The 10240-nt window shown below is 43.5% G+C and overlaps 1 long non-coding RNA gene across 1 annotated transcript; it reads right to left on the reverse strand.

The window, feature by feature from the left end:
* Positions 1–1454, reverse strand: LOC139058160 (uncharacterized). The gene is made up of 2 exons (XR_011513281.1): positions 1315–1454; positions 1–993 (listed from the first exon to the last, which is right to left on the reverse strand). It is a non-coding gene; the product is annotated as an uncharacterized lncRNA (long non-coding RNA).
* Positions 1455–10240: the final 8786 nt, after the last annotated feature.

A 10240-nucleotide genomic window follows, 5' to 3' on the forward strand; every position in this document is an offset into this window, starting at 1 on the left:
TTGACAAATGCAAGGTAATATTTATTCTTCAACGTAATCTTCCCTACTTATATTTTAAATATAACAATACGTAGAAAATATCTTCACTGCTTCATTTTGTTGACAGTGTTCCAGAAACGTACACAAGGCAGACAAATTCGTTGTTGGAAGCCGCATTCACGACTCTGACCCTGGGTATCTCGTCCAGGTGGCCACGTGGACGTACGCACGCGGTTGCAACACGCGCGGCCGTACTGGCGGCGTAAGCAGTCGCGCCAGCCTGGGTCCCTCATAGCAAACACTCACTGCTTGCTGGTTCACGACGTGAACCGCGCAGTTCGTCCACATGGCAGCGCCCGTAGTAAAGCCGATGGATACAGTACCGTGGGTTGTTACTACCGGTCCGTAGCAGACGGGCTCAAGTCCTTCCCACGGATCGTGCTCGACGGCTGTCGGACCCAGCTGGCGTGTTGCGGCAACTCTCGGTGTTTCTCGGTGTCTCGGTAACTCTCGGTGTCGTCGTCGTCGGCGTCATCGTCGTCGTCGTCGTCGTGTCGTCGGCGTCGTCGTTACGGCCTTTGACGACGCCGGTTGGTTCCTTGCATTGCAGAGGTCTGGCGTGTTCGGTCTTTTGGATGGCATCGACGTCGTAACCAAAGAGGAAGCTTTCGACGCGAGCTTGGCTTTGTCATGGTTCTCAGCCGAGCGGACACGTTCGTCGACGAATGAGCGGCCAGCGCCGAATGGCCGCAGTAGCCCAGGAATACAGAAGTGAGGAGGCGCTGCGCCTGCAAAGTGCGGCACTGTGCCAGGCGACGTCACGGTGATCACGTTGAAGCCGTCTACGCTGCTCTCGGTACACTTAATAGGGTCGTCGCCTGCGTTTTCACTCTCGTGCCCGTAAGTAGACGGGGCATTAATCTGCGGGCGGTTCGGCTGGTTGTCACGCTGTTGCCGCTCTTTGTGGCTGCAGCAAATGGCCATCGCCCGGAAGTCGCAACGAGGTCTCCTTAGCTGCGGCGGAGAAGAAAAGCAGGATGTAAGAGCTAATTATTTGAGTACCATAGCGCGAAATCAATCCTCAGGAAACTGCGAGGCAGCTCTGATTGTTGCAGTGAATAGGACGCAATTAAGCGAGATGAACAGGCGAGACGGGTTCTTATTTAGGCTTATCATGCAGTTCACTGAGTAATCTCGCCGTAGCAACCAGACACGAAACAAGCAAACATCGCAATCTGACGCTATGGCATTGTCGCTGCATTATTGAGCGGCATGGCGCCAGCTTTAACACGAATAGAGCGCGAAGCAAAACGGGGGCAACAAAGCCCCACTTACTCGGCGTAGCGACGTTCGAACGCAAGGACTTAGCTCGCAGAAATGGGGCTGCAGGCTACGCTTGTGGCACACTCTGAGGAGAACGCAAGCACACGTGCGGTCAAGATCAAGTGCGCGTGCTTTTCTTTCTTTGCGAAAAATGGCACATGCACTTCCTCTTCTTCATCTTTTTGAATAACACCACAAAAAAATTGTAGCGCATGATTAAATAATAAAAAAAGAAAGCATTAGCTTCCGACCATGTAAAAGACAACAATCATTTAAAATAGCGCTGTCAAAGTCAATTTTTTTTTCCTTATATATAGACTGCAGTTAGCCGACCGTCATGTAGAAATTGTTGGCTTTAAGAGGGAGCTTTAGCTCGTGCCGAACTCCAACATGGCCTATTTAAGTACATCTAAAAGGCAAAGACGTCTTTCTGAGATAACACCTGGACCAATGTTAATGAAGTTTATTGCATTTGAGAGAGAAAGTTGGATTCTAGTGAGTGTTGAAAGCGGAATTTTGATTTAGGACCTGAATTTTGTTAAAAGATTTTGAAATATTCATAAGCTTGAAAAAAAAAAATAGAAGCACGGAGTTTACAAATTAATAGCTTTGCATCAAGAAGAGATATCGTGGTTTTGTAAGCGGCACCCGTTAGATCACTGGAGGTGGACAAATTCCATATGTCATTTTATATCTTACGGGAATTTGTTCCGTTGTGTACAAGGGTTCTGCAAAAGCTGTATTTTCATATTACTTGAATTTTGAAATTCATGTGTAATATATCAATTTCGTCCGCCTTAGATGTACTATTAGATGCAATTCACGGAATTGTGATATCATTTTTCATTGCTGAGTTAGAGATATCCGAATTGAATCAAATACGGATATTCGAGAGAAAAGTACTTTCAAATAATAAGTCGAGTACAGAATATTTTCTCATTCCTTAAAAAGATGAAATACATTTCTTGTACAGAATATTTTCTCATTTCTTAAAAAGGTGAAATACATTTCTTGTAGAGTTCACCTATATAATAAGTAAAAATTATGCTCTACTCATGTTATTTGACCAACGCAAGTCGACATTATCGTTTTCTGAAAATTTTTGATTTTTGTCAATTTTTAATAAAACATTCGCAACCTAAATAAAAAATTCAAAACCAACTGTCACTACGTTTTAAGTTTTTCTTTCATATGCAACAAACCTCGCCAAATTCGGTGAAGTGGTTGCCGGAAAAACTAATTCGCCTTTTACATGTATTGCAGAAAGCCTCAGGCAGACTTTCTGTAATACCTGAGCACCACATATCATGGGGATCTCATCGGCAGTGGCGTAGCCAGAAATTTTGTTCGGGGGGGGCTACGCCACTGGCCCAATATATATATATATATATATATATATATATATAAAGAAAAAGTTTAATTCTAGTGACTACTGGTTTCGAATTTTTTAGTTAGGTGGTCAATTATTTATTAAAAATTGGCCAAAATTGAAAATTTTCAGGATACGAAACTATCAAGTTTAAAACTCCGTGACTCAACAATGAAAAATGATATCACAATTCTATGAATTGCACCTAATAGTACATCTTCAGCGGAAAAAATAGATATGCTACACATGAATCTCAAAAAAATTTAGTATTGTAGAAATACGGCTTTTGCAGAACCCCTGTACACAACGCAACCAATTCACGTAAGATACAAATTGACACAGCAAACTTGTCCGCATTGACTGTGATAATAAATGCCGTTTACAGAACCACAATATCTGTTCTTCACGCACAGCTATTAGTTTGTAAACATTGTGCTTCTATTTTTTCAAACTTTCGAATTTGTCAAAATATTTTAAACAAAATTCAGGCCCTAAATCTAAGTTCTTTTTCCAACAGACACTAGGATTTAACTTTCTCTCTCAAATGCAACCAATTTAAATAAAAGCGATTAGCAGGATTATCTCAGAAAAGCGTTTCTGCATTTTACAAGTATTTGAATAGGCCGCGTCGGATTGGGCCCGAGCTAAAGCTTCCTTTTAAACAATTTATCGAGGGATCAAATACATGAATAATAACTGCATTGTCATTGCCAAAGATGCTGCGAACGAATTCTTGAAAGCTACGCACTGTAAATACAAGTAAAATATGTATTTTTTCATAAAATATTATACTCGTATGTGCCGAAAATTGTGCCCAACATAACTGACGTCAATGCTTCCATGATATTTATCAATTTATTAGGTAAAGAAAATATCACACGAGCTTTAGAACTTTATCAGTTCGAAACTAGGAAAGCAGTGCATGCCGCTGATATGAAAAATTAAAAGGCAATGAACTGAACAAGTTGAGGACAAATATGTTAATGAAACTTTGTCATTCAAGAACCGTGCTTACATTCTTGTATATATGCAATGGCCAATGAAAAATCTCAATGACGCTGTCGTTTGTTCCAATGTATTACGCAGGAGTAGCTGTCCCTTGTCGTGTATCGTGAGTAATTGCACCGAAGTTATAGTCGCGACAGAGAGCACGTATAAAAAGCAGGAGTTCTGCAAGATATATGAGGGCAAGTCAAATGAATGAGCCAACAACGGGGTACTTTATTTAAAAGTAGTCTTCATTAGAATTTAGACATTTGTCCTATTGACTAACGAGTCGCGTGATTCCCGTGTTATAAAACTCCTTGGGTTGCGGCTTCAAAAAGTCTATCTGGTTCCCTTGAGCTGTTTTTTCGGTTGCCCCAAAATGCAGAAGTCGCAAGGTGACACCTCTGAGCTGTATGGCGGATGTTGCAGCGTTTCCCACTTGAACTTTGCCAGTTTTATATTAACCACATAAGCGACGTGGGGACAGGCATTGTCGTGGAACAAGATGACTCCATTCATAAATTTTCCACGTTGTTCGTTCTTGATTGCGACACGCTGCCGTTCTGGCGTTTGATAGCCTCTCAAGATTTAGCAAATTCTATCAGTAATGGACCCTGTCGATCGAAAAAAAAAGTCAGCAACACTTTTCCAGCAGAAATGATGGCCTTTACATTCTTTGGGCGTGGTAAACACGAATGTTTCCACTGTAAGCTTTGCCGTCGTGTTTCATGCTCGTAGTAGTGGCACCAAGGTTCGTCCCCGATCACAGTTGCAAACAAGAAGTCGTCATCCTCATTGTGATACCCGATCACATGAGTCAAGGCAGCGCGAAACTTTGTCTTCTCGCGATGGATCAAAATCTTGGGGATCCATTGCGCACCAAAGAGCCGATAAACGAGAAGCTCATGAATTATGGCATGAACCGAACCGTGACTGATGTTCAGACGGTCTGCTAGTTCATCGATGCTTATCCTCCGTTTTTGTTGCAGCAGCTCATGAACCTTTAAAATTGGGGGGGGGGGGGGTGATTGCACGATGGTTTTGGCCCGGTCTTGGAATGTCTTTGCAACGTCCTTTGAACCGTTTGCTCCAACGCTTCACAGTGGTCAATGAAATGAAGTGTTCAACGTACACGGCAGCCATATGGTGATTAATTTCTGTTTTCGAAACACCTTCAGCTGTCAAAAACTTCGCGACACCGAGCTGTTCAACTTTTGAAGTGTTCATTATGTGACGCAACCATATTCAACCCAGTGTATGAGAGCGTTAAAGAACATTTACCTTCACACCTGCGTGTCACTTTTGTAAATGAGACATGCCGTTCTCCTATACGCGCATGCCTCGCAGATAATGAACCGAACCATTATTGCGCGGTTAGGGTAGGCTCACTTTCATTTGACTCGCCCTCGTACATTAGAAGTGCAAAGATACAATGGGATATACAAATGCGAAAATACGGCTTGATAAAGGACAAAAAAGTGTCACTGGAAACAAAGTTCACTGCATGTATACACTAAACCTCGCAACAATCTCCAATGAGTCTATGTATGTAAGAAGAAGTAACTGTATATAATGCGTCAAACAAGGCAAATAAACATGTTGCACAATCATAGATTCACAGAATCCTAGATTCCGCCCCCATTCCATCCACTCCCCCCGATGTATTGCGCGCGACGGAAGGCGGCGCGCTTGCTCCCCGCTTTTCTCCTTTGCGCACACAAGACTGAGCCACCATCGTCGGCTCACCTATTCCACCTCCCCTCCTACGCTTTCACTCGCACATGCAGCATGCAGCGCGTGGTCACGATGTTATCACCCTTGGACTTTATACGAAACATGAGGGCGACGGCGACGGTAGGAATGCGCCTGGAATGTCCATATAATTGCTTTCGCAATAATATAATAAACGTATCCGGCAACTGAAGCATCCCGTAGCCCATTACTTTCCGCAAAGGAAGTATCAAAATCGAACTTTCACCATGCGACAATATGCAGTGCCGCAACAATGAATTTTTTTTTTTCTGTGAGGCGGAGGCACCGAAATGAAAAAAAAAGAACGCATAGGAAAGTATGTTGGCCAGAATCGAATGCCTACTTTGGGCACCTAATGGGGCTACGGAAGGAATACCGAAGAAAACATGAGACGCTTGGTCCACCATTCGCATACTGCTCAGCATCCTACCGCGGCGAAACAAGACTTTCCGGAAAGGTTCCGCTCAAGGAATGCGGTGCAATCCTTCGAGTCCCCACAGTGATGGCGGCGAGCGACCATTTTTTTTCGTCGTCTGCTAGCCAGAAAGTGTCCAAAACTCTGTCAGGTGAAAATCCACTCGGCCAGAGCAAACCGAACGCGCACCGAAGTGCACCGCACGGTGGTCGGGGCCATACGAGAAAAACGTATGCGCTCTGCTGGCTCTGGCAGCCCGCGGGTAGGGAGAACAAAAAAAAAAATGAAGAGGCTCAATGTGTCCTCACGAATAAAAGTGAAAGTAGACACATAAATATGATCGTAGTTACCTTTGCTTGCTTTAGTGTCTTGACATGGATGCTTTGGCGGAGGTGAAAAAATGTTGATATTTTTTCTGTGACATAACGGCAGAAATGAACCACCTCAACGCTTCGTCTCATCGGACCTCGCTGCGTGCTTTGTCAACTTATCTGAGTGTGCGTTGATTTGGCTTGTGTCATTGTATGATCCTGTGTGCGACTTTAGGAAAATCAATGCACCTTTGGCGACATATTTTTATAACAACAATAAACCCACAATGTTCCGGAGTTAAAAATCTGAAGCAAGACTTTGGAAATGTCAGCGCACCTTTCGCATCATAAGTTTATGAGAATTTTATATCCATAAAGTTTCAGAATTGAAATCCGTGCGCTCCGTAGATTGCGCGGCCATCGCGAGATGCCGCGACGAGCCCACTCGATATCAAAACACCCTTGAAACTTCGTGCTGGGATGGGACTCCTTGCGTTATCTGACTCCCGGTGTATGGGCGTTGCCACGAAATCCAGCCCGAGTTTGCAATTTTCGCGGTTAAATGTCTTTTCGAGCGTCAAAAAAACATTCTAGACAAAATCCAGAGTGATTTCCGGCGCCGGGGGTCGTTTTGGTCGGCGGTGCATGGACAGCACGAAAAAATTTCGGGGGGGGGGGGCTGAAGCCCCATAAGCCCCCCCCCCCCCCCCCCCCCTGGCTACGCCCCTGCTCATCGGCGATGTCAAATTCAGCAAATTGCGTATAAGGCAACAAGTGCAACGTGGTGGTTGCGTAAACGTTAGTAACCGACGCTCGGGATTGCGAAATACTCTGATTATGGTCTACACAGTGTATGTGCGTCTCATTATGGAATTCGGGTGCGTCTTTTTCTGGCAGTCCAACTTATAAAATTAAGCCTCTGGTAGTTTTGAAAAGAAACTCAGCGCGTGTGCCTTGAACTGCTTAAGTTTGTTGCAAACAACATTCTTTATATGGAAGCGCCAATACCATAGTTGTAAATTAGAATCCGTGTTCTTACAGTATAAATATTGCTAAAAAATTGCGAGTCTCCTCTGAGATGATCAATGCATATTTTCATTAAAGAAACAAGTGTATTTTGAGTACTCATTAGTCACGACTACCCCCCACAGTCAAAGCTAGCACTATTGATTGTGCTGATTCGACTTGGTGGGTCAACAATGAACCCCATTCAAATCCTCGAATTGACTTGGACGCTATATAACTCCTTAATGCTAAGCTAATGTAAATGCGAGTGTTAAATGACCAGCCACACGATTAGCTTGCTCACCTAGAAACACACTGATGCCAGATGCGTGGGGACAAAGCTGGAGCAGGCATCCTTTCTCCTTCTCCTGGGCGGTTTATTTGTTTTCGCCTTCCGGATTAAATGTATATTGTCAGAGCAGGACTTCTTGCGCTTGTTTTAGCGCCACGCGCACTTTCCACGGATAATCGTAAGTTGTCACAGTTACACATACTCTCGTTCGGTTGTTCCCCGCATTACACAGCGACAAATTCTACTGTCCTATTTGTGTTCCAATATATCTTTCCCGCAAACCTAAGTAAAATTAGTTTAGTGTGCTTACCAATCCACCGGGGCGTATACTTAAATGAAATGGCGGATTTATCAAAGCCAGTACACCTCTAAGTGGATGTGCGATCACTATCTTACCTGATAGAGCTTACGTGACGACAACGAATTCTCCAGACTTTCAACAATTAAGTTTTTTTTTGTGTAATAAATAGTTGTGTCTTTCGAGCTAATTGGAAGTTTGCTGCACTATAGATGGCGCTGTCGTGTCACACAATTTAATTTCTGCTTGCGTACAGGTGTCCTGATAATACTGTCACCTTGTAGTGGCGGTCAAAAACACAGTAGCAAAATTGTGAATGACGAAACTAACTCTTTATCGGACGAACTTGTGCCCCTAAAGGCGAGCAACATTCCAAGCACAACGATAACGACGAACACAATCGCCGATCTTCGAAAATCTGATCTGCAGTGGAATTTTTTCATGACTCATCGACGATTTATTCATGACTCATCGACGATTCTAGCGTAATCGCTGGTACCAGCGTGCCTCTCAGAAAGCAGGCTGCTACACAATTCGTGTCGCGCATACAATCTGTTTACAAGAGTTTCGGCGAGAACGTACACAACAGATAGAATTAGCAATTCGTGTAAGTTCGAAATAATACCGGTGCGTCTCGCGCTGAGCGACAACATTCGCTTGTTAGTGGATGAAATGCAGTCCCCGGAAAAGGGATAAATTACTACACGTGTCAATATCCAGTCTATGCCAAGCTTTGTAATGAAATTGAATCTGTGAACCACTTCTTTTTATACTACAGGTGTTATTCAAATCACAGGAAGAAATTTCCGGAAACTCCCTTCCACAAGACTGGATTAAATGTATAGGGAATACTATAACTTTGGGCCTATAATCAAGGATATACAACCATAAAAATGTTTATTGCGCTGTGTTTGACTTTCAAAATGGGACAAAAAGATCATCACGGTAATTTTTCTTTTGTAGATTTAGTCTTTTTTTTCACTCTTCATTTCACTGATATCGAATCTTCGAATTTTTGGTTAATGGGGTCTTTATTATCTACTTCATTACCTCCTTCATAATCTTGCTCGTCACTCAGACTGCTCATTCTAGTACTATTCGTGTTTCCTTTTCCAGGCTTTTCTTTGAGGTTTGATTTTTGAGTTTCTCCTATTACATTGACATTTTCTCTTAATTAAACTATATATATACCTGCTGCCGCCCGATTCCAAGCTATACCTCCCTTGGTGAATACTCACCGTAAATACGGAACATTATCATCGTCATCACGTGCATATAATTTCGCGCCCATATAGACACCCGATCAACTGAGGAACTTGTAAACGACAAACAGCTACTTGCTCTGATTAATATGCACGATATCAGATATATGTGGCAATATATATAAGCTATATGCGCGACGCGTAGTACAGCACATTGTTTGAATGGGATGCAACCGTGGCGATGCTGCCTACGTTCCAAATTGATTTGTCTAAATCAAGACAGCGGATTCTTAGCATACGCAATACGAGTCACTCATATATTATTACGCTCTATACTACCGGTGATGCGCACAATTGTGTTTACTGTTTTCGTGCTTAACGGGTAATCTCATGCCATGTTTATGTTCATCCACCACAAAGCTCGCAACTCGTGTAACGTAAGTTTATGTCAGTGCCTACGAAGGAGCGAAGGGCTCAAACATGCTGATTCCACGCATGACAATGAAACAGTGGCGACAATGGAATGACCACGGCAATGAGCATGAATGGAAAATGAGAGAGAATAAACTTAATAGGAAAGAGCATTCAAGTGTGCTTAGCACTACCGCTATGCAGTGGGTGGTTCCCTCGGTCCAGGAGTCCAGTGGCCTTAGCTGCCCTTCCCGCTCGGTTTACCAGGTTAAGCTGGTCGGTCGAGCCTGAGCTGGACAGCGCTGCCTCCCATTGCCGTGTGGTGGGCTGTGTTATGGCTGTGAGTGGCGGTGTGCTTGCGCAAGCCCATACCATGTAGTAAAATATTGCGCATTGATCGCAGTGTGGGCATTTATATGAATACAGCACATGGTGTATGGCGTGGCACAGACTCAAATGACAACGGAAAACTACCAGTTCATAGTTCCTTCGTTGAAAACACCCGGCCACAGTCTGCGACAATCAGCCCTACAGAGACAATTCACACGTATATCGTTTGTTATTGTGTACTTTGGCCTACACGTACAGATCATTACGAAGAAGATCGGTTTTTAACATAACCAACTTCACCAGTACTAACGCAGGAGCTTGCAAGTGGAATGTCCAATATCTTTAAAAAATCTCGGGCACAGCTATTTCACGCATGCATTAAGATACCATGGGACGGAACAAAGAAGTAAAAGATGACACAACTGAAGCGCTGTGTATATTTGTCCCAGCAATACCGCACCTTTAGCAAGCGGCACTTGATTCCCCTGTCTCATTCGCGTTCACCGACATGTATTTGTTCATTTGGGCATCGTAACGAACACGATGTCATGTATAAAAACGCAGTG

This window comes from Dermacentor albipictus, chromosome 1, assembly GCF_038994185.2.
Source record: "Dermacentor albipictus isolate Rhodes 1998 colony chromosome 1, USDA_Dalb.pri_finalv2, whole genome shotgun sequence".
NCBI lineage: Eukaryota > Metazoa > Arthropoda > Arachnida > Ixodida > Ixodidae > Dermacentor > Dermacentor albipictus.